Source organism: Ambystoma mexicanum, chromosome 2p, assembly GCF_040938575.1.
Source record: "Ambystoma mexicanum isolate Mex_15411 chromosome 2p, UKY_AmexF1_1, whole genome shotgun sequence".
Lineage (NCBI taxonomy): Eukaryota > Metazoa > Chordata > Amphibia > Caudata > Ambystomatidae > Ambystoma > Ambystoma mexicanum.
Genome location: NC_090923.1, coordinates 1260132551 through 1260152985, shown reverse-complemented (window position 1 = coordinate 1260152985; position 20435 = coordinate 1260132551). Strand labels below are relative to the sequence as shown.

At 45.1% G+C, this 20435-nt stretch overlaps 2 non-coding genes across 2 annotated transcripts; both read right to left on the bottom strand.

The window, feature by feature from the left end:
- Window positions 1-16640: 16640 nt before the first annotated feature.
- LOC138567943 (U6 spliceosomal RNA) lies at window positions 16641-16747 on the bottom strand. Its single transcript, XR_011302321.1, has one exon. It is a non-coding gene; the product is annotated as a U6 spliceosomal RNA (small nuclear RNA).
- Window positions 16748-19197: 2450 nt separating this feature from the next.
- On the bottom strand, window positions 19198-19304 carry LOC138567942 (U6 spliceosomal RNA). Its single transcript, XR_011302320.1, has one exon. It is a non-coding gene; the product is annotated as a U6 spliceosomal RNA (small nuclear RNA).
- Window positions 19305-20435: the final 1131 nt, after the last annotated feature.

Below are 20435 nucleotides of genomic sequence, written 5' to 3'. Positions count from 1 at the left end.
ATTACATATACTTGCTAGACAGTGCAAATAGTTTCAGTTCACTAGAATAGTTCAATTCAAGTCAATACGCCAGGCCAAAGTCAACGTGCTAGTGCTATGTATAGGAAAGAGCAGTTCTGGCATCAAACAGCAAAGTCTTTGCAAAAGGTCTTAGAAGTAGTTTTGGTGAAAACGAATCATATGTGGGATCACAAGCTGATTAGGCCTGCAAGTTGCGAAAGTTCCACAAACTTTCACCGGCAGAGAGAGGTTTTCTCAATCGCATGGGCATAGTACCTTAGTTTGAAGAACCTAATGCTGCTGAAGTTGTGGTTTCCTGGCAGTTCCTGCAGATCTCACTGTTCCTGAGCCTCAGTTGTGGGGACAAGAGGGAGGACGTCGGTGGACTCCTGCAATGCATGGGATCATCGAAGAAAGCAAACAAGATGGAGTCACTTCAGTTTCCAGTAGCTGTAGATTCAAGAACACAAGCTGGTGTCCCTCTCCCTGGTTAATCCTAACCAGCCTTGAAATGGTATCCAGTTGTCTTACGAGTTGATTGGTCCCACCAACTCAACGGAAGAAGCCGTCCTTGAAGGAGCTTCTCTGTCGAATGGAGTTTTGGCAATTCGGACCTGCAGCAGGGCATCACCGGGAAAACCAAGGTCCAGGAGTTGCAGCAGCTGTCCTCTTCCAGCTCGTCTTCGGTTCTTTCGTTCCAGTGGTCGACTCTGCCTTCCAGTTCAGGAGACTCGCCTTTTAAACAGTTCTCTCTCATTCATTCCAGCCTAGCTGTCACTCACCCAGCAGGGTGGCTGTCTTTGCTGGACAGTCAGCCAGCCAATCAAGCCAGAGTGCATTTGGGTCTCCTAGGAGACTAAGCCCAGGTAGTTTCGGGCACCTCCATCACCCTCACTTCCTGGCCACCCCAGATACTCAGATGCCAGAGGTGGCCTTCACTCCTGAAGCCTGCCAAAGGCACACGAACAAAGGGACCAAACCTGGTTTGGCGCGCAGAGACACACTGTAGAAGGACCTTTCCAAAAAGAAATTGTTTAAACCCCGGTCCCGGTCTTCTTTTTTCACCAAGGGGCTTAGGGCGCCATCTTGAAAAACATGGCTCCCGTGATTTTTAGCTACCAGTGTTCGCGGTCGGGAAAAATCATGGTAGTTTGTTGTAAGACCACTGCCACAAGCCTTTTCAATAGGAAAGGATAGCATTTGACTGTTACATGAGTATTTAGACCCAGGGGATACTAGGTAACCCCTCCAGCACTCCATTGTAAGATGTTGTGTGCTGGATCTATGAATTTGGAAAGACTAGTAAAGTCAATTTCACTTTACCTTCTCTGGGATAAACTACTTTTTCCCAGAGAATGTATTTAAACCTTTTTCGTAAGCTAGAAAGGTATGACTTTGTACAAACTAGGTTATACTCATTTAAGAAACCACAGAAATATCTGTTGTTATGCACGTCCCATAGGCTCAGGAGATTTATACTACTATTAAGACTTGAACATCTTCCCATAAAGATGACTACGGGGGTGATAGATAAGATACCCAAAGAACAACGCTACTGTCGACATTATAAGAATCAGGATTTCCTCGAGACAGCTAAGCATGTGCTTACGGAATGTCTGGCAATGATGAAAGACATAACATTACATCTGGGAAAGCATGTACATAATTGGGAGACCATAGGGAATATGCTTTTTTGGAATTATTGTATTAACACCAATAGTATGTGCTTGTTAACTATACTGTATACTATCTGGTTAAGAGTGGAAGTGAAGCTGGGCATATCTATATGAGGACTGCTAGGATCTGGTTAGGCCCTTGCCTCAATATGGAATTTGAGCCACTGTTAAGGAAGCTACATCGTGCGATATAATTTTATGACCATGAGGCAAGGATAATCAGTATGTGTGGCTCAAACTGAGGATGACAAAGCTAAGAGACAATGAATGACTTATTTTTTTAATGTAATTATATTGTATTGTTTTTATATGAAGATTTTTATATTGTACTGTACATTTATTTACCACACAGTCTATATTGACAATATGTATATGTGTAAAGTTTATTATGTAAACTAAATCACATTAAATAATAATAATATCTTTAAACCTTTGGGAAGTCACAAAAGATATCCTTGGAAGGTGCCGCCTATGGAGTTATCTAAAACCCCATATTCAAAGAACACAAGTGTAAAACATACATTAAATGGGTTACCAGACATTTGGTCGAAAAAAATTGGTCGACTGGACAAATGGTCGAACCAATTTGGTCGAAAACCAAATGGTCGAATTTTTTTTAAAATTATATATTTATTTTTCGGGTTTTCGTTTTTTTAAAAAAAGGGTTTTTTTAGAAAAAAAAGGGGGTTGGGGGGGACCCCCCCCCCAAAAAAAGGGGTGAAAATAAAAAAATAAAAATTTGACCATTTGGACCAAATGTCTTTCGACCAGTTTTCAGTCGACCAACTGTCTGGACACCCATTAAATCACATGAAAGAGTGGGGAAAAAGGCTCACACTCTTTCCAGGTAAGAAAACCAAGTCCTCAAAATCCAGCAAAGTTGCTGGGGGTCTCTAAGGTGAAGGGAATTAGCACATTTATGAGAATTCTCCCTTACACTACTCCTTCCCTTAGTTCCAGCACTAGCCAGTGCAGTAGAACCCACATTGAGCGCCAGTGGGTGAAGCTGGCTTTGGAGTACCTGGAGCACTTAGAGTCGCAGCCATTCGATGGTGCAGGAAGTTACCGTGCAGTGTAATCTGCAGTGTGCTTCAAATTAGGGGGTTCAAGGAAAGCAGAGTTCCAGCTAACAGTACCAGTAGACAAGGCTCACATGCACTATGCCACAGAGCAGGTGATTGTCTACACACTATGATACTCACTTCTAGAAAGTGGTCATTCCATAGCGGGGGTCAATGTATTTCTTATTCCTAATGAAGTGGAGTATAAGGCTTTGGTCAAATGGGGAAAAGCAGGACCATGAGAGTATCGGGCTGGCAAGTTAAAGTTTAGGAGGCTGGCAGCCCGAGCTTTGACACTTCCTCACCAATATCTCTCGCCTCCTTTTTCTGCTAAACCACCCCAATAGTACTCTTCTGTCCCTCTTCCTGCCCATGCTAGTGTTCACAAGTGACTTGTCAGAGGCTTCGGGATCCCAGTTGCCAGTTTTATAGACCTTGGTACCCCTAGGCATTCAAATACTTACAGCACTTCTTCCTCTGTTGTGTTCCTTCATTTATCATGAGAGGCACTATCATTCTTTAGGACATATAGTTAAATGTAGAGATTGCACACTGGTGAGCTGACACATTATGCCCACCCTTTTGGGTCTGTTGATGCTTGCTGATACAAGACACAGGACATGCGGGGACAAGTAAGAATAATACAGACTGCGATGAAGTCACACACTGGTGGCTGGAGGAGGAGAGAGGGTAAATATGGGAGTTTGTTGCCACCAACCGCTGCCTATTGAGCCCCAGAGATTGCATATGGGGGATCTGCAGCTTCCACTCACCATTCGTCGCATGACATATAGGATCCATTCTACCAATGGGAAAGCTTTGGGGATGCCTGAGAACCATAGCGACACTGTGCATGTCCCTTTAGACTGGAAGGACAGCCGAGGAGGTCAAGGGCCCTTCACCATGGACATCGGTCAGCCATATAGTTATGTCATTAAAATGTAGTATGAGACGGGCCAAAGTTTGTGGGTACTGTGAGGCACACAATCCACAGACCCTGCTTGTTTCTAGCGGTGGAGCCCAGCAGATATAAGGGCAAAGTCAGAAATAGCAATTTTCCAAGAGTCAGGCAAGGGAAAGCAGTGGCTCACTCAGAGACTTACCAAAGCTTAAACCATGCACAGAAAATGTCTAAAATGGAGGATACAGACATTTTGGCCTTGGCTACCAGGACAGCAGGGTGTTCTGTTAGCCAGTGCTTCGCAACTGGGGAGCCTGTAATTCAAACAACCAAAGTTGGGTGAGGGCACCTTAAATTAACCGATTTAGAGGGGATTTTCCTGAACCAAAAATGCAAAATGCTAGCGTGGGCCAGTTCTTTCAGTAAAAGTGGACCACTTTTTTGGCTCATGTAGGCCAGGTTGATAAGTTACTTCAAAATGCGGCTAGTAATTTGGACCAGTGTTTATGAATAAATATTCTTTAAAATGCACAATTTGCATCACATTGTATCCCCCCCCAAAAAACCTCTCCTCATGGGAACTCGTTGAGCTCTCTTTACTCAAGCCTTACCATCAAACCTTGTGCTTGAATGGAGGGCGCTCGAGAGCCTAGCCATGATGGCCACCTCTGAGTGAGCTCCCGCTCTACCTTCATCTATCCTATGCAGAGCCGAAGCAGCAGAGTAGCCTACCAAAATGGGAGAGCAGCAGGCATCGCTTGAGCTTTTTGATTTATCTAGGGATCATGTATAACGTCCGCTCAACCATGCAATGTGCACAGAGAACAGCCGCTCTGTTGCCTCCTGATGGCAATGTCACTGGGATAACGGGGGCGTGCTTCCTTTTTGGACCCAGATAAGCTGGAGACTCATTAGTGGGGTTGGCACAGCCCCACTGCGATACCACGCAGACCCTCAGTTTGGTACGTGGCTCTGGGGCTGTCGCAATGCTGAGTGCTTGAAGCATGCCCTGGCATGCCCTGAGGTTCGGGACACATGCTGCCTCAGGAGTGGTTCGCAGAGGTTGCGTTGCAACATATGTGAGCAAGACACCGGGGACCCAGTTTGGCAGCACTGAATTTGAATTTGACTTTAGATTTGGGCTGCTAGTGTACTGCGGTCCACTCGTTAACCCCTGGGGCCTACATTACCTGGCTTTTTTCATGTGGATGATGCAGTTGAGTGCATAGCTGCATCTCATCTTGTGCACTAACCAAAGACCCTGACGCTATCTGTAGGGCACTGTCTGAGGATATCCTGGCTTGGCCGACTCCTGCGAATCCCTTTGCAGCCGCGGGGTGAGTTGCCCTGCCAGCATTTGGGTGCTTTGTGACTCATGTTGTCGCAGGGGGTAGGGCAGCTCCTATTGTACTGCACAGATGGCTTCTGTTTATTGCTCCTTCACCCTCCTGCACCTGGGGTCCAGAACTATACCATTTAAGTGGCTCAGTGGATAAAGTGTTTGTGGACTGGTGCCTCCCACATTAAGTACTCCTTTAACAAATACAGATCCTGACACCAGCATCGAGTGTGTTGACCGGGGATATCTGAGTAGGACGGGTCCATGGTGATTTCATCACAGCTGACCTGTGGGCAATTATCATGGTGTCCCACGGTTGCTCCAAGACAGGCGGCTGAATTGGTACAGCATTATCACCCTGTAGATCCGCTAGCTACTCCTCTGCTCCCCTGATTGGCGCATCAGTGGTGTGACTGCTGGCTTGAACCTTACACACAGGGTGCCCTTTGGAGATGGCCAAATCAGAACAGCGCCAGGCTACATTACAGTTTGCTGCCTCCACCAAGAGTAAGACAGTTCTGGCACTGAACGCTGAGCCAGCTGATGGATTGGAGCCGACCCCTGATAGCCCATCGGAAGCCATGCAGGACATCAAGGATATGTTCATCCAATTGCAGTCTGGAATCCAGTCATTAGATGCCAAATTAGACACACTGACCTGCAAAGTTTATGATATGCAGGTCAGGCTTAATAAGCACGAAGACAGACTTGATGAGGTTGAACACCGTTTGTCCACGGTTGAAGAAATGGCCTCAACCTCCTCGAGGGAAATCGGCAGGCTATCTAAAGCGCACAAGGAAATCTCAGAGAAACAGGAAGTTCTAGAAATTAGATCCCACCGGAACAATCTTTGGATCATTGGAATTCCTGAATCGGAGGCCGTGGGCCCAATGGAACTCCGTGTTGAAGCTATCCTTCATGAGACTCTGGGCCAAAATGGCTTTTCAATGTCATTCATAGTGGAAAGGGATCATTGAATCCCTGGGGGGAGGAACCTGTCCCTGGAGCCCCTTCTAGACCTATCATTGCTCGGTTGCTTAATTATCAGGACAGAGACTTTGCCCTGTACCGCTCCAGGGAGTTGGGAGAACATTTGTACAAAGGTAACCCGATTCAACTCTTCCCTGACTTTTCCAACAGGGTCCAGGCATCCGGAAGTCATTTATCGATGTCAAACAGAGGTTGCATGAAAGGGGCCTCAAGTACGCCATGCTCTTTCTCGCTAAACTCTAGGTTGAATATAAAAGGAGGGCAATGTTTTTCCAATCTCCGGAGGAAGCTGCTGACTTTCTGGATTCTACGCTAACTGGTTCCATACCCTCAAAGGGGAGTAATAATCCTGAATACTCCGGTTTGAGAGACAGTGGCTGATGTCGCTGTGTGTCCCTTGCTCGGGTGTTGTTGTTGTGCCGCACTGTGTATGTAGGCGGCCAGTGGGTAGGGTGGGGTTGCCTGAGCTTTCTTGTGATATTCTTGCGACACCGCAATAGAGGCACTGGGATTTTGGAGTGGGGATTCAACTGGCGGGTTGGGGTTTGCCGGGGAGGGTTTGGAGTCTGAGGAATTCATTTGGGTTGTTTCTGACAGGCATTATGGGCTTGCTTGTGGGGAAGAGGGAGGTGGGAATGGGGTGAGGGGTGTTATGTATGGTTTTATCGTGTTGTTTATTCAGACAGCAGGTTGTATGGGCTCAGGTGGCTTTATGTTTATTAAGTTTACGCAGCAGTGCGGCTGCTGTGTGAGGTGACCGCGCTGATCCCTCTTCTGTTTCCCCTGTGCTATAGAACAGTGGAGTATGCTTTACAGATTTGGTTTAACTGCTGTTGTTTGGGTCCCACATTGCGGGTTTAAGTCCAATGTCCAAGGTCTTAACTGCCACTCCAAAAATAGAAAGGTACTGTTATACATGCAGTGACATCACATAGATGTGGACTTCTTGCCGGAGACACACCTCTCTCCATCGGATGAGACGGATTCACCAGATCCTGGGGGTGCTACAGATAGTTCTCTTCTTTTTCCCACTATTCAAGGGGTGTCTGTATTGTTATCTGTGGAGTACTGGGGTTACATTTTGCCGACCTAGTGAAGGATGCTGCGGGGAGGGCGCTAATACTTTTTGGGGTGCTACATGGCTAGGGCGTCACATTGGTCAACTACTTTGGTCCCAACACTGACTCACTTGATCCATGGGAGTGGATTGAGGCTCAACTTCGGAAGTTCTCGTCAAACGTCATCATTTGGGCGAGTGATTTTAATGCCTTCTTGGCACCTGGCCTAGATAGATCAGGGGGGCTCAACAGATCGGTTCCTAGGGCCACGTACAAGATTCAGCAGATATGCACCACCAGTGAACTTATAGATGTTTGGTGGGATTGTCACAGGCTTGAAAGAGGCTATAGGTGTAGGTCAATAGTACATCACTCAGCTTCCAAATTGGATTACATTTTGGTTTTTCAGAGATGTACTGGATGGGTGACATATTGTTTGATTTTGGTGCATATGTTGCTGGATCAAGGCCGTTGGTGGTAGCCATGGATATTCCTGGCAAGAAGCGTGGTGGTAGCAGTCGGTTTTTCAAGAATGATAGCCTCGCTGAAGTGGTGTTTAGCGAATCGATCAAGGAAAGTATTGTTCATCTTTTTAAGTAGATCTTTTCAATGGTAGCCTCCTACTCTGTCCTTTGGGAAGCTTTTAAGGGTGTACTCTGTGTGGTTATGCATTGCTAAGGAGTCAGGAATCTGTAAGACAATAAGGGTGGAACTGGTTGATAGTGAAACTTTGCTCTGGGTGTTACGCTCACCTGGTATCCACAGGGACTCCACCCAGCCGGGTTACTCGCTCGTATGCTTCTCAGCTTTGCCCTGATGTGGTCTGCGGGGAAGGTTCTGCCTGAAAATACAGGAGGACTGTGTTCAAGACTGACCAACTGTAATAAGTATCCTCCCTCCACCCCCATAGGATTTCAGTCCCTCTGGCGCCCTCTCCTCACCTTGTGGTAGAATTAGGCGTGCTCTCCATCCTGCCTTCTTTGCAGGGGCGTGTTGTCTTTCATGGGCGTGTGCAGTCCAGTTACTTCACTGACGCCGGCCCGTTTGATATTGTTCAGGTAGGTCTTATTGCTGTTCTTTAGTTTTGTTGCTATCCTGCATGCCTTTCTTTGTTTAAAATGTCTCTTTTTTCTCCCTTAGGTATGCAAAGCTTCAGCGCGGCGAATTGGCTTGGTTGAGCCCTGCTGGTAAATGATGGCGCACTAAGAGTGCTATGATGCGGTAAGTAAGGCTATGCGCAGCGCTGCAAATTCTTGCCTTTGCTAACCTGTGCTTTCCTTCCATGTAGGTCGCAGTGGGTTCTTCAGCGTGAGTGGAATGTCCGGAGTGGTGCCAACCGAGAGGTGACCTGCCAGGTAAGCCTTTTTAGCAGTTTGTAATTTGTAAATGTCTCTACAGCTTTCTTTAATGTTGCCTCTATCTTCCTCTTACAGGCCGTTCTGTCCTTGAGGCGTGCAGATTCGAGGAAGCTGTTATCAGTAGCTGCAAGTGTTTAAAGATGAAGACTGCGGGTACGATGCTGCTGCTAATGATGTTCCTTTTGTCTCCTTGCAGGTTCTGCTTCTCTGAGGTTCGAGGGAATAGCTGGACACGGCGAGCGTCACGTTGCAAGTTGCAAAGTAACGCGAATCGTGTTGTCTTGCTCGGGTGTGGTTTAAATAGCCCCAACAAAATAGTCCAGGTAAAGTAGTCCCTAGGCTACCACACCCAAAACATTAGACCACAAGGCTTGGTTCTTAGGAACCAAGCTATGTGGATGCCTCCATGTTGGCTGACAATACAATAAAGTAGTTCTCAAGCACATTGTTTTTCATGGTGTATGAGCCTGGCACCATAGGTGCCAGGACTGGCCCCATGAAGGCTTTTGAAGAGAATGCCAGGCTCTAGAGGCCTGAGTCCTGACTCCACCTGGCCAATGGGTTTGCCAGAGGGGGTTTTGGGCGAGGGTCGTGACACTGGGGTATTGATTCAGATGCTGAATTCCTTGCAGACCCAGTATTGCAGGCACAATTTAATAAAGAAATTGAACAATTTAGAGAGGCGGCTGAGAGGGAAGTGAAGTATTAATATAGGCAGACGTCGGTCCACCAATATGGGGAGGGCCAGCGCCCAGGGAGGTTGTTGACCCTTGCAGTTTGGGTGGAAACCCCTAGATCCCACATTACTGCTATAAAGAAATGGGCTGGTGCCCTAGTGCATACCAGAATGAGATTACACAGTCTCTGGAGGTCTTTTTGGGTGTGCTTTATTCCTCCAAGATTACAGCACCCTAGGCCATCGATAGAGAACTATTTGTCTCAGGTTGGTCTTTATTGGTTCACTCAAAGTGAAAGGAACTGTGCAGTACAATCACCGCACAAGAGATCCATGGGGCTCTCAAGGCTTTTGCTTCAGGGAAAGACTCTGGTCCAGATAGATTTTCTGCTGATTTATATAAGTCTTTTGCAGCAATTATTGTACCCCACCTTCTGAATATCTACCAGCGGGTGGTTGCGGATGGTAGTCACCCGGAATCAATGTGGGAGGCAGTGGTTACTTTACCCTTGAATCTGGGGAGGGAAGCTGAGGCCCATGAGCATGTGGCACTTTATCATTATTTATTTGCAAAATCGGCTGATATTTAAGAAAATAAATAAGCAATATTTGTCATATTTATAGTGAGGATTCTTGCTACAAACAGGGACATCATTTTGGGGTCGACACGGGTCGGAAGCCCTGGGAATCCCTTGCGACCCGAAATGTAAAAAGTAAAAAACATTGTTTTTTATTTAAAATATTATTTTTTCCCCTAAAAAAGGGTGCTCCCGTAGTAACAGGCCCTCCCACGCTTCGGCAGGGGCTCGCCACACCAGGTCTGGTGAGTCCCTGGCCCAGTCCTCACCCATCACGGTGAAGGCTGAGCTGGGAAAGTACTCAGTAGTGGTTGAAGCTGATGATGACATGTGGCACATGTCACATGCTACGTTCAGCTCCAACCCCTTCTCCCTCTGCTTCCTTCCAGCTCACATACAGGAACCAGGAAGCTCTCATAGCTTCCTGGTTCCTGTTTGTGAGCAGCACAGAGGAGCCGAGGGGGGCTGGAAGGACGGAGCGAAGCTGCAAGAAAACGGTAAGATGGTTTTCATGTAATGAGTGTTTTGCATGTGTGAAGTGAGTGATAAGTGATGTAATGTGTGTTTTTGAATGTTCTGATTGGTGTGTGCCTGTGTAGAGAATGCAATGAGTGGATGTAAGAGAAGGTGTGAGTGACTAGTGGGTGAATGAGAAGTGATGTGATGTGTGTTTCCGAATGTTCTTGCTGGGTGAGTGTGTGCCTGTGTAGAGAAGGCAATGAGTGGATGTAAGAGAATGTGTGTGTGAGTGACTGATGGGTGAATGAGCATGTGGTAGTGTGTGTTTGAATGTTCTGGGTGGGGTTTGGTGTGTGCCCATGTGGTGAATTCAGTGTGAGAGAGTACGAGAGGAGATGTATGGTTGAGTGACCTGTGGGCGAAAGGGGATGCATGTGTGTGTGTGTGTGTGTGTGTGTATAAGGCCCTGGGAGACTGGGGATAACTAGAGCATGTTTGCCACATCCTTGTTTCACTTTCCATGTTTTACTGGTATTTTTGGGCAAAGGCAAGTTCATGTGTGCCACTGTCTAGCTAGACTGGCATTTTCGTGCAGTCATTCTAGCCATTGCTTACTGTGGCATGACATTTATTACTCATCATCTTTAAAAAAGCAAGCATGATATGTAGTGTCACCTCGCTAGAGTGATGTTTTGGTGTAGCTGCCTGTATATTCTTCACTGTGTCATGACTTTTTATTAACTGATCATCTATAATGAATCAAGCAAGATAAGTGTTCATATGGGTCTAGACTGGCTTACATTGGAACCAGTTTGGAGAAGTTATCCTATTGTGACATGCCACTTTTAATGGACAAACTAATACCTACATAGGAGTACTGGCATGTATTGGCAGAGCCACTTTTGTGCCCAATGCCAGTGATGATACTATAGAAAAACATCTTAAAGCAAACATAAGTATGGTCTTATATGGGAATACTAGCATATGTTAGTGAAGCCAGCATGGAAATGTATGGGCACAGCCAGCATACACATGTATTTTATACTGGCATATATTGCAGTGGCCCGCATGATAATGCATTGGGAAATGCCCTGTGCACTTTTGGTGACTTGCATCTATTGTACTTTTTTTCATAGTTTACCCTACACTCTACAAACCCTACAAAAAACAACTCACCAGCCACCACTGGTGGCTGCTATATGTGTGGACCAGGCACCACCCCCTTCCCTCTATGTTACATTAAAGAGTTAAGCTTTGATTGGAAAACATATTTAATTCTTCTGCTTGGAGTAGTGCATGCCCATGCAGGACCATAATCATTATGGACATTCCGCACACGTGGTGGTCCGGACCGACCCAGGGTGTGGCGTGCCCTGTGCTTTGTTAAGGCGCTTAGGGGTGTGGGGGGGACACAGCAATGCTCGCAGGGGAGTTGCCAAATTTTGTGCTACACCATTGGGCACCACTGGGTCTGACAAAGGGGCAGTGTGCAGTGAGCGCCTTTTAGTCTGCCAGTGAGTCACCGGTGAGAAGCACCTTGTGGGTGTTTTCAATTTTAAATAACTGTCTGGTGCAGCAATGATATTACATTAAAGAAAAAAATACCATTTAAGTCCTCTGGCACCCACTATTACGCACAGATAATAATCGATGGGGTGGGGGCTCTTGGGTATATTGAAAGAAACATTCCCAGTTATTATGCTCCAGCAAAGATAACATTATCGGGTGCACTACCCTCTGTGTACGCAAACCAGTCTATTAGGTTTCTTCTATCGTAGTAGTAGCCGAATCATATATACATTTATAACCAGGGAATTTTGTTGATACTAAATCCTGGTAAATGATTACATTTTCAGGCCTTGCCGGTGCAAAAATGTTTTCCGGGTTAAACAGCAGCGCACGCCTCCTCAGGTCAGTGCTGTTTTGGCTTGTTTAACACAGCAACGCCATAGAGAACACGTACTTCTGTGTCCATTGATTTATAGATGTTTCATACACCAGCTGTAGCCTGCGTTACAGATTTCAGTTACCCTTTTAGAAATACGGCATTCTGTATGTTTTACATATGGACCCCACTTCAAATCTGGAAAATGGCATTCCCCAAATGTGTAATCGTGGACAAATCATGCCTCCCTATGTGCCTTGATTCCTGTGTATGGCTGAAATGACAGCACCTGGAATCCCGGGTGCTAGATGCAACTAGAAAATATAAAGGTCGTTTTGCCATCACTTCCTGTGATGTCATATGGGGGCGGGGTCAAATTAAATGACCTTATGTGATGTCTTCAGGGGTCAAGGGTCGTGTGATGTCACTTCCGCTACCCCTGGCATTTTGGTGAAATGACGTCCCTGCCTCTAGAATACATTTCAGACTGGTTTGTGCAGGATAGTCTGGCTACAAACACATTTACAAAGAATGTGACTTGCCTGAACTGTGTCACTATAACGTTAACTGGCTTTTCGTCGCCAGCACACAAGCTCCATTTTCACAGGTTTATTGATCGCATTTTTGGACATTTAAAATGGTCTTTTGTCAATAATATAGGCTTTAGCAACAGTGAGGCGTGTTAAAGTCTATGAGACAATAATGTTCTTCACTGAAAGAAATGAGCTGAATAATGCAGACCTCACTGTACTGTTATGGAACTGCGTATGCACTGTATATATAAACCAATGCTCTTCAGTGCAATAGCTGCATGTTTGAGCGAGTTGCCATTAGCAAAAGGCTGCATTCAAGATCGCCTTCAATGCCACAATCGATGGAAGTCTGGCGCCACCCTGTGCACAGTGGTGGAATAGGAGGCAGGTGATCGAAGAACAGAAAATATTCTTTTCCAGAAATTGCCCGAAAGAACAAAAAAGAGTGGCGCTAATTGCTTCCACAATCCTACATAAAATTATTCTTAGAATACTCTGAGCGCAACTGTTAGTGATTATTAGCTGTCACTGTTATAAGCCTAGACAAAAGCCATAATTAAGAGATAAGGTTAGGATTACATATATTGCTCTGTGCTGCCAATCAAGATTTTGTGTGAAGTTTAATGTCTATTATTTTCTTCCTGTGCTTCTAAATTGAGCACAACAATATTACACATTGTTGTAATAACTTGGGGCGTGTCATGGTCCGCAGGACATTTGTGTGATCCCTCTTTAGTTTGGGCTTGCCACCTCTAAGACAAAAACGATTGACTAGAGAACAAGAGGGACACAAAGCTTGTAGGTGTTGTTTGGTTATTTGCCAACCCATTGACGGCCCGTGGACTGCTAATGCCTGTAGCCATAACTGCCAAGTTCTTGCCCCTTCCTGTTCAAAAATCTTTGAGCTCATTTTATTCAATCGTTACCATCAAACTTTGCACTGGAAGTGCCTGCAAGACTTTTTTCAAATCAGTCTTTTGAGAGTGAATGACTTGATTGGAGCAGTAAGCCCACTACTGGTGTAACCAAAATATCTTAACCAGGTCTGCCTTCAGCCACTCGATTTAAAAGCGATATGTGTGTTCTTAACTGAAGTCCTATTAAGCCAAAACTGTGGCTTTGCCAAAGTTTGTTTTTATGTATGAGGCATTTACCAGGCACTGCTATCAATGGCCAGTTAATATCACTTTGCCAGTGCTTGGCAAGTACCTTTCCCATGCCTGCACAAAAGCCCAAACAGTTGACATTGCCTTTGTAATTTGTAGATGTTGTTGACACACACCAACTGCATATTTAAACATATGCAAATATTAGTAAGGCCAACATGTCTGCCTTGTAAATGTAGAGGGTACTTTTATTTTTTACAAAGCACCCAGAAGACAAACTGTTTTCTTTGTCTATTTTCAAGGCCTAGCATATTCACTTTGCCACTACTTCAGAGTTGTCACTGCTTAGTATTACACTTCTAAATGTCGGCCAGCCTTCCAAGCTCTCTGTCTGCTCTGAAACCTTACTTGTGTTTTAATTTCTCTGACAATTACCCGTCATGCCTCATTCAGATCTCCTTTGCATACCCATAGAATGTTATTGAACTCTGCACTTTCACCTTATACATCATGCTTTCTCTCCTCAGCCCGGTGGGTAGGGCAGGAGCCCCCCAGCGGCCGATTGCAGGACCAGACGAGTCATAGTGAGGATCGACTCCGCTTTACGAGCCACTGCACAGCACTCTTCTAGAATCCACTTCGTGTGCAATTAAGCACAGGGAAATCCAGGGATTTGTAATACATTCCCATTAACATTCTGAGGCAGCCTGACTAAACCAAAATGGCCGCACAATTTCCCTAAATCTACCGAAGCCCAGACCACCCTCCATAGCGACCAGCTGATTGGCTGTGCTGCGCTATTTCCGTGGAACCCCCCGACCGGGGGCGGAAGCCGGCCGCGTTCTTAAGGGCCAGTCTGCGGCTGTCCGCGGCAGGATACGGTGACTGGTGAATATTCAAGCGTATCTGTAAGTACTTGCATATCCCATGCTGTTCATTCGTATGACCATCTTGCCCGTGGACATATTCTAGAGTTACACTGTAGCTGGACTACTGTCATCACATGCTCCCCAATCACAACACTTAAGCTATGTCATTGATCTGAATAAGTAGTGAACGACCCAGCCATACCTCACTCTTATGCACTACGAAAGACCAGATATGCTTCTTTAGAGTCTAACTTGGCGTTATATGGACCTCACTGTATGCACAGCTGAATATACTAGTGACCCCCCCATCACGTTGAACTATCGAAATGCATTCTTAGTTAGCATTGACGCCCAGGGCTTAGAGCCTGACAATTGAATCATTTGTATACCGCCTGTCCTACTGCCGTAAGCACTACTCAGGTTATAACACCCTGCTAGTCTATTGGTAGTAATTCTTCTTTATTCTCGCTCCAAACTGCTCTAAGCCACACTGCACATCCAATTGCTTGTCATCTATATATCATATTGCTGAAGACTATATAAGCTAACCGTCTTAATCATCTGTATACCCCATATTGCTAATGTTTGTATGTTCGTTTTAATCCCTAATGATACTGCCGGCTAACTACAAGCAATGTGTAATAGATAAATATAGGATTAGGTTCACCTGTACTCTCCTGATAGCCCGACCTCGACTGTGCTCATCTACCACTAGGCCTCCTCACCCCTGACTACTTAGAACTGTCGCTTTAACTGTTGAAGTAATACTGTATCACATATACTTCTCGCTACCTCTGTGATCTTAATTTGCCCTAGGACTCGTAAATTACGTTAGGGGCTAGTCTCATAGTGTGTATGTTTGGTTCCCTATTGTAAGTGGACTTTACCCAGATGTTTTCTTCCTAGCATCACATGCTACACTGATCACATGAACCAGAGTATGCTAGGCCTCATCATAAGTATCATGTTCCCATATCATATTATTCATAACGCTACTCCCTGCTCAAGATGAACTTTCATCACATTCGTAAATGGTCTATCCAAACTCGGATGCCCTCGCCACCACCCCATCCCGTGTCCTACCCAATACATCGCCATTCCACCAATAATGCAATCAAGACCCTAAAGCCACCGTTAGTCTACGGCCTTGCCCAAATGTATGCACAGCCACGTACATTAATGAGCCCAAAGGTATCATCTCTAACAATTCAACCCCCAACCAGGGTATTGACAGATACCATAGGCTTAAATCAAGAACAAAAGATATCCCCCTGAAGCCGACCTGTGGGGAACAACTGTAGAGCTCAGTGCCCAGAACTTTGTGGCACAGGGAGGAGGTCTGTGGGATTTCAGTAACTTGGAGGCATGCAACCTGGTCGGGAGTGCTTCAGGTCTCCTTCCTTGCATGTTCCAAGCAACTCAACAAAGCATCAACAGGCTGAGATACCAGCCACAGAGCCCCTTTCCCCTTGATTAAAAGCCTAAAATCTTTTCCATGCAAATACATAGCCACCAAATACCATATTTTCTTTGTTTTCTCTCTCTCTGTCTCTCTCCTCCCTCCCTCCCTCACTCACTCCTTCCCACCCTCCCGCCCTCTCTCTTCCCCCTCTCCCTCTCCCTCAATCCTCCCATTAATTTTAAGTTTTCATGCACTGCAGCACATTGTGACAACGGTATTTCACAATGGGACTGTTTGAAAGTTACAGAAATCAAAAAAGAAATCAACCAACTATAAGCAGCCACGTCCGGAGTACACTGCTCAGCTCCAATTAAAGATTAAGGCCCAGAAGCAAGTAAAGCTGTAGTTCAGAGCGATCTTTGCAAATATCACCTCAAAGCAGTTTACGCTGGAGTGCAGAACAAGGGGGAAAGTGATAATACTGAGTTTGGTAGAATGGGATAAAAAAAACAAAAGAAGCATGCCACTTCTAAAAGTACAAGTCAAGAAATTCAAGGGGACGTGGCTGTTCATTCAGTCAAGAGGATTCACAAGTAAAAGGCTCCTGAGGCATTAGTGTTGAATTTGGCGCAAAATGTATTGTGTTGTCGTGTAATATGAATGAACATACAATTTCAATCTTCATTAAAAAAGATCTATTAAAAAATAAAGACTTGCAAATTAAGAAAGTTTCTGTCCTGTCATGTGCCAAAAATAGTGAATGCTTTACGAATGTGCGTGTCATCCTTTAGAGCAGGGGCCAATTTAATTTTCCCATTATCATTCCAATATTAGTACATGTGTTGCAGAAGCAAGCGCAAAGGGAGAGTCAATCAAACCATTCATTAGGATCTCAGGTCAAAGGTTTGCCATTCCAAATGTCCTTATGTCAGAGGGCAGAAAGTCCAAACACCATTTAGATATCGGGTGGTATGAAATGAAGAGGCAAACAACAATGAATAAGCATTCGTTGCTGCTGTATTGATCTGGTCCTTAAGGGTTTTAGTTTAATGCCAATTATATTTAAAGATAGAAAGATTAATGCTCCAGGGTGCTTGCAAAATGACACCCCCTCCCCATCACAATGGCTGGGTGATGCAAGCCTGAGAGCATCACAATAGACCCATAGACATGAGAAAAACTCTGTACCTCTGAGTGTATGTGGGCCCATGGCTGTATCAAGGACAAGGCAAGAACAGGAGGTGGGTAAGGCGTCAGCACCAGAGGGTGTCCGATTGAGCCCTGTAAGCAACAGATGTTGGACCGTCCTTTAAAAGATTCTGAGGCTGATTTCAATTTTAACTTTGCTGCTGATTTAAGGATTGCTCAACCTTGACCCACGTCTAGTTTGTTTGGATAAGCCCTGGAATTCCTTTACAGCTTGTACTGGTGGGAGATGATGTGAGTTTATCAACTGCAACGGGATATGAGGCTTGTGTGCCACAAAAAGCAGGTCTTGTATTTTTTATAAGAAAGCCACTTAAGAAGGGAACTTTGGACAACCCTACCGAGAGCAAAAGTATTACACAGGAGGTAAGGGGGTCAGTGGGTCAACTGATACAATAAACTGACTCACAGTCAAATGTGCTAAATCCAAACACTACCAGTTTCGACATGTTCCAGGCTTTCTGTTTCATTTTTTAACAGATCCATTCCTATGTACCTCTGTGCTTTCAACAGATTTTTCGTTGTAAGGGAGGGACATACAGTAGGCCGTAAAACATTCCTGGGCAGGAAAGACTCTATGTAAAAGCAAGAGTAGCAGACAGCTTAAAAGAATCATCAGCAGAACCCTCTACACCTTCCCCAAAAAATATAAAATTATTTCTCTGCATGTATGTGCGTTGAACAGCGCAAGTAATTTGGTTAATGTCAGTGGATAAATGTCACTTTCCCATAGCGCAGGACAACATCACTTGTACAGGCCCCTTCTGCAAAGGCATTACCGCTGTAGAAAGCAGTGAAAAAGTGAGGCAGTGTGCAGTCACCCCTGACCCTTCACTGCCCTGATCGGCCACGATCGGCCAAGGACCTCTCTATAAGAGCTGAGGGTGGAATTTTTCTGGACCTCGGTAACTTAGGGAGACATGGCTAAATGGATCCTCAATCAACGGCCCAGCCTTTGCTCTGTGGCCTGTCCGAATATGTCTGTTCTCCAAATTACCTGCCACTGCCCAGGTGTCAGCTTGTGAGATGGAATGACCTCCCAGGAAGCATACTGGCAGATGATTTGCATAGGCACACCCCCTCTCCCTCTCTCTTAGCCCTGCTTACTCCACAGTAGCAAGTATCTGGGGAAAATATAGTGGTCGAGGTGGGGTAGCAGTAACTAGCAACTATGAGAAAGTAAATCTGGGGCACTTGGCGACCTGTGGGAAACAACTGCAGAGCTCAGTGCCCAGAACTTTGTGGCACAGGGAGGAGGTCTGTGGGATTTCAGTAACTTGGAGACATGCAACCTGGTCGGGAGTGCTTCAGGTCTCCTTCCTTGCATGTTCCAAGCAACTCAACAAAGCATCAACAGGCTGAGATACCAGCCACAGAGCCCCTTTCCCCTTGATTAAAAGCCTAAAATCTTTTCCATGCAAATACATAGCCACCAAATACCATATTTTCTTTGTTTTCTCTCTCTCTGTCTCTCTCCTCCCTCCCTCCTTCCCTCCCTCCCTCCCTCCCTCCCTCACTCACTCACTCCTTCCCACCCTCCCGCCCTCTCTCTTCCCCCCTCTCCCTCTCCCTCAATCCTCCCATTAATTTTAAGTTTTCATGCACTGCAGCACATTGTGACAATGGTATTTCACAATGGGACTGTTTGAAAGTTACAGAAATCAAAAAAGAAATCAACCAACTATAAGCAGCCACGTCCGGAGTACACTGCTCAGCTCCAATTAAAGATTAAGGCCCAGAAGCAAGTAAAGCTGTAGTTCAGAGCGATCTTTGCAAATATCACCTCAAAGCAGTTTACGCTGGAGTGCAGAACAAGGGGGAAAGTGATAATACTGAGTTTGGTAGAATGGGATAAAAAAAACAAAAGAAGCATGCCACTTCTAAAAGTACAAGTCAAGAAATTCAAGGGGACGTGGCTGTTCATTCAGTCAAGAGGATTCACAAGTAAAAGGCTCCTGAGGCATTAGTGTTGAATTTGGCGCAAAATGTATTGTGTTGTCGTGTAATATGAATGAACATACAATTTCAATCTTCATTAAAAAAGATCTATTAAAAAATAAAGACTTGCAAATTAAGAAAGTTTCTGTCCTGTCATGTGCCAAAAATAGTGAATGCTTTACGAATGTGCGTGTCATCCTTTAGAGCAGGGGCCAATTTAATTTTCCCATTATCATTCCAATATTAGTACATGTGTTGCAGAAGCAAGCGCAAAGGGAGAGTCAATCAAACCATTCATTAGGATCTCAGGTCAAAGGTTTGCCATTCCAAATGTCCTTATGTCAGAGGGCAGAAAGTCCAAACACCATTTAGATATCGGGTGGTATGAAATGAAGAGGCAAACAACAATGAATAAGCATTCGTTGCTGCTGTATTGATCTGGTCCTTAAGGGTTTTAGTTTAATGCCAATTATATTTAAAGATAGAAAGATTAATGCTCCAGGGTGCTTGCAAAATGACACCCCCTCCCCATCACAATGGCTGGGTGATGCAAGCCTGAGAGCATCACAATAGACCCATAGACATGAGAAAAACTCTGTACCTCTGAGTGTATGTGGGCCCATGGCTGTATCAAGGACAAGGCAAGAACAGGAGGTGGGTAAGGCGTCAGCACCAGAGGGTGTCCGATTGAGCCCTGTAAGCAACAGATGTTGGACCGTCCTTTAAAAGATTCTGAGGCTGATTTCAATTTTAACTTTGCTGCTGATTTAAGGATTGCTCAACCTTGACCCACGTCTAGTTTGTTTGGATAAGCCCTGGAATTCCTTTACAGCTTGTACTGGTGGGAGATGATGTGAGTTTATCAACTGCAACGGGATATGAGGCTTGTGTGCCACAAAAAGCAGGTCTAGTATTTTTTATAAGAAAGCCACTTAAGAAGGGAACTTTGGACAACCCTACCGAGAGCAAAAGTATTACACAGGAGGTAAGGGGGTCAGTGGGTCAACTGATACAATAAACTGACTCACAGTCAAATGTGCTAAATCCAAACACTACCAGTTTCGACATGTTCCAGGCTTTCTGTTTCATTTTTTAACAGATCCATTCCTATGTACCTCTGTGCTTTCAACAGATTTTTCGTTGTAAGGGAGGGACATACAGTAGGCCGTAAAACATTCCTGGGCAGGAAAGACTCTATGTAAAAGCAAGAGTAGCAGACAGCTTAAAAGAATCATCAGCAGAACCCTCTACACCTTCCCCAAAAAATATAAAATTATTTCTCTGCATGTATGTGCGTTGAACAGCGCAAGTAATTTGGTTAATGTCAGTGGATAAATGTCACTTTCCCATAGCGCAGGACAACATCACTTGTACAGGCCCCTTCTGCAAAGGCATTACCG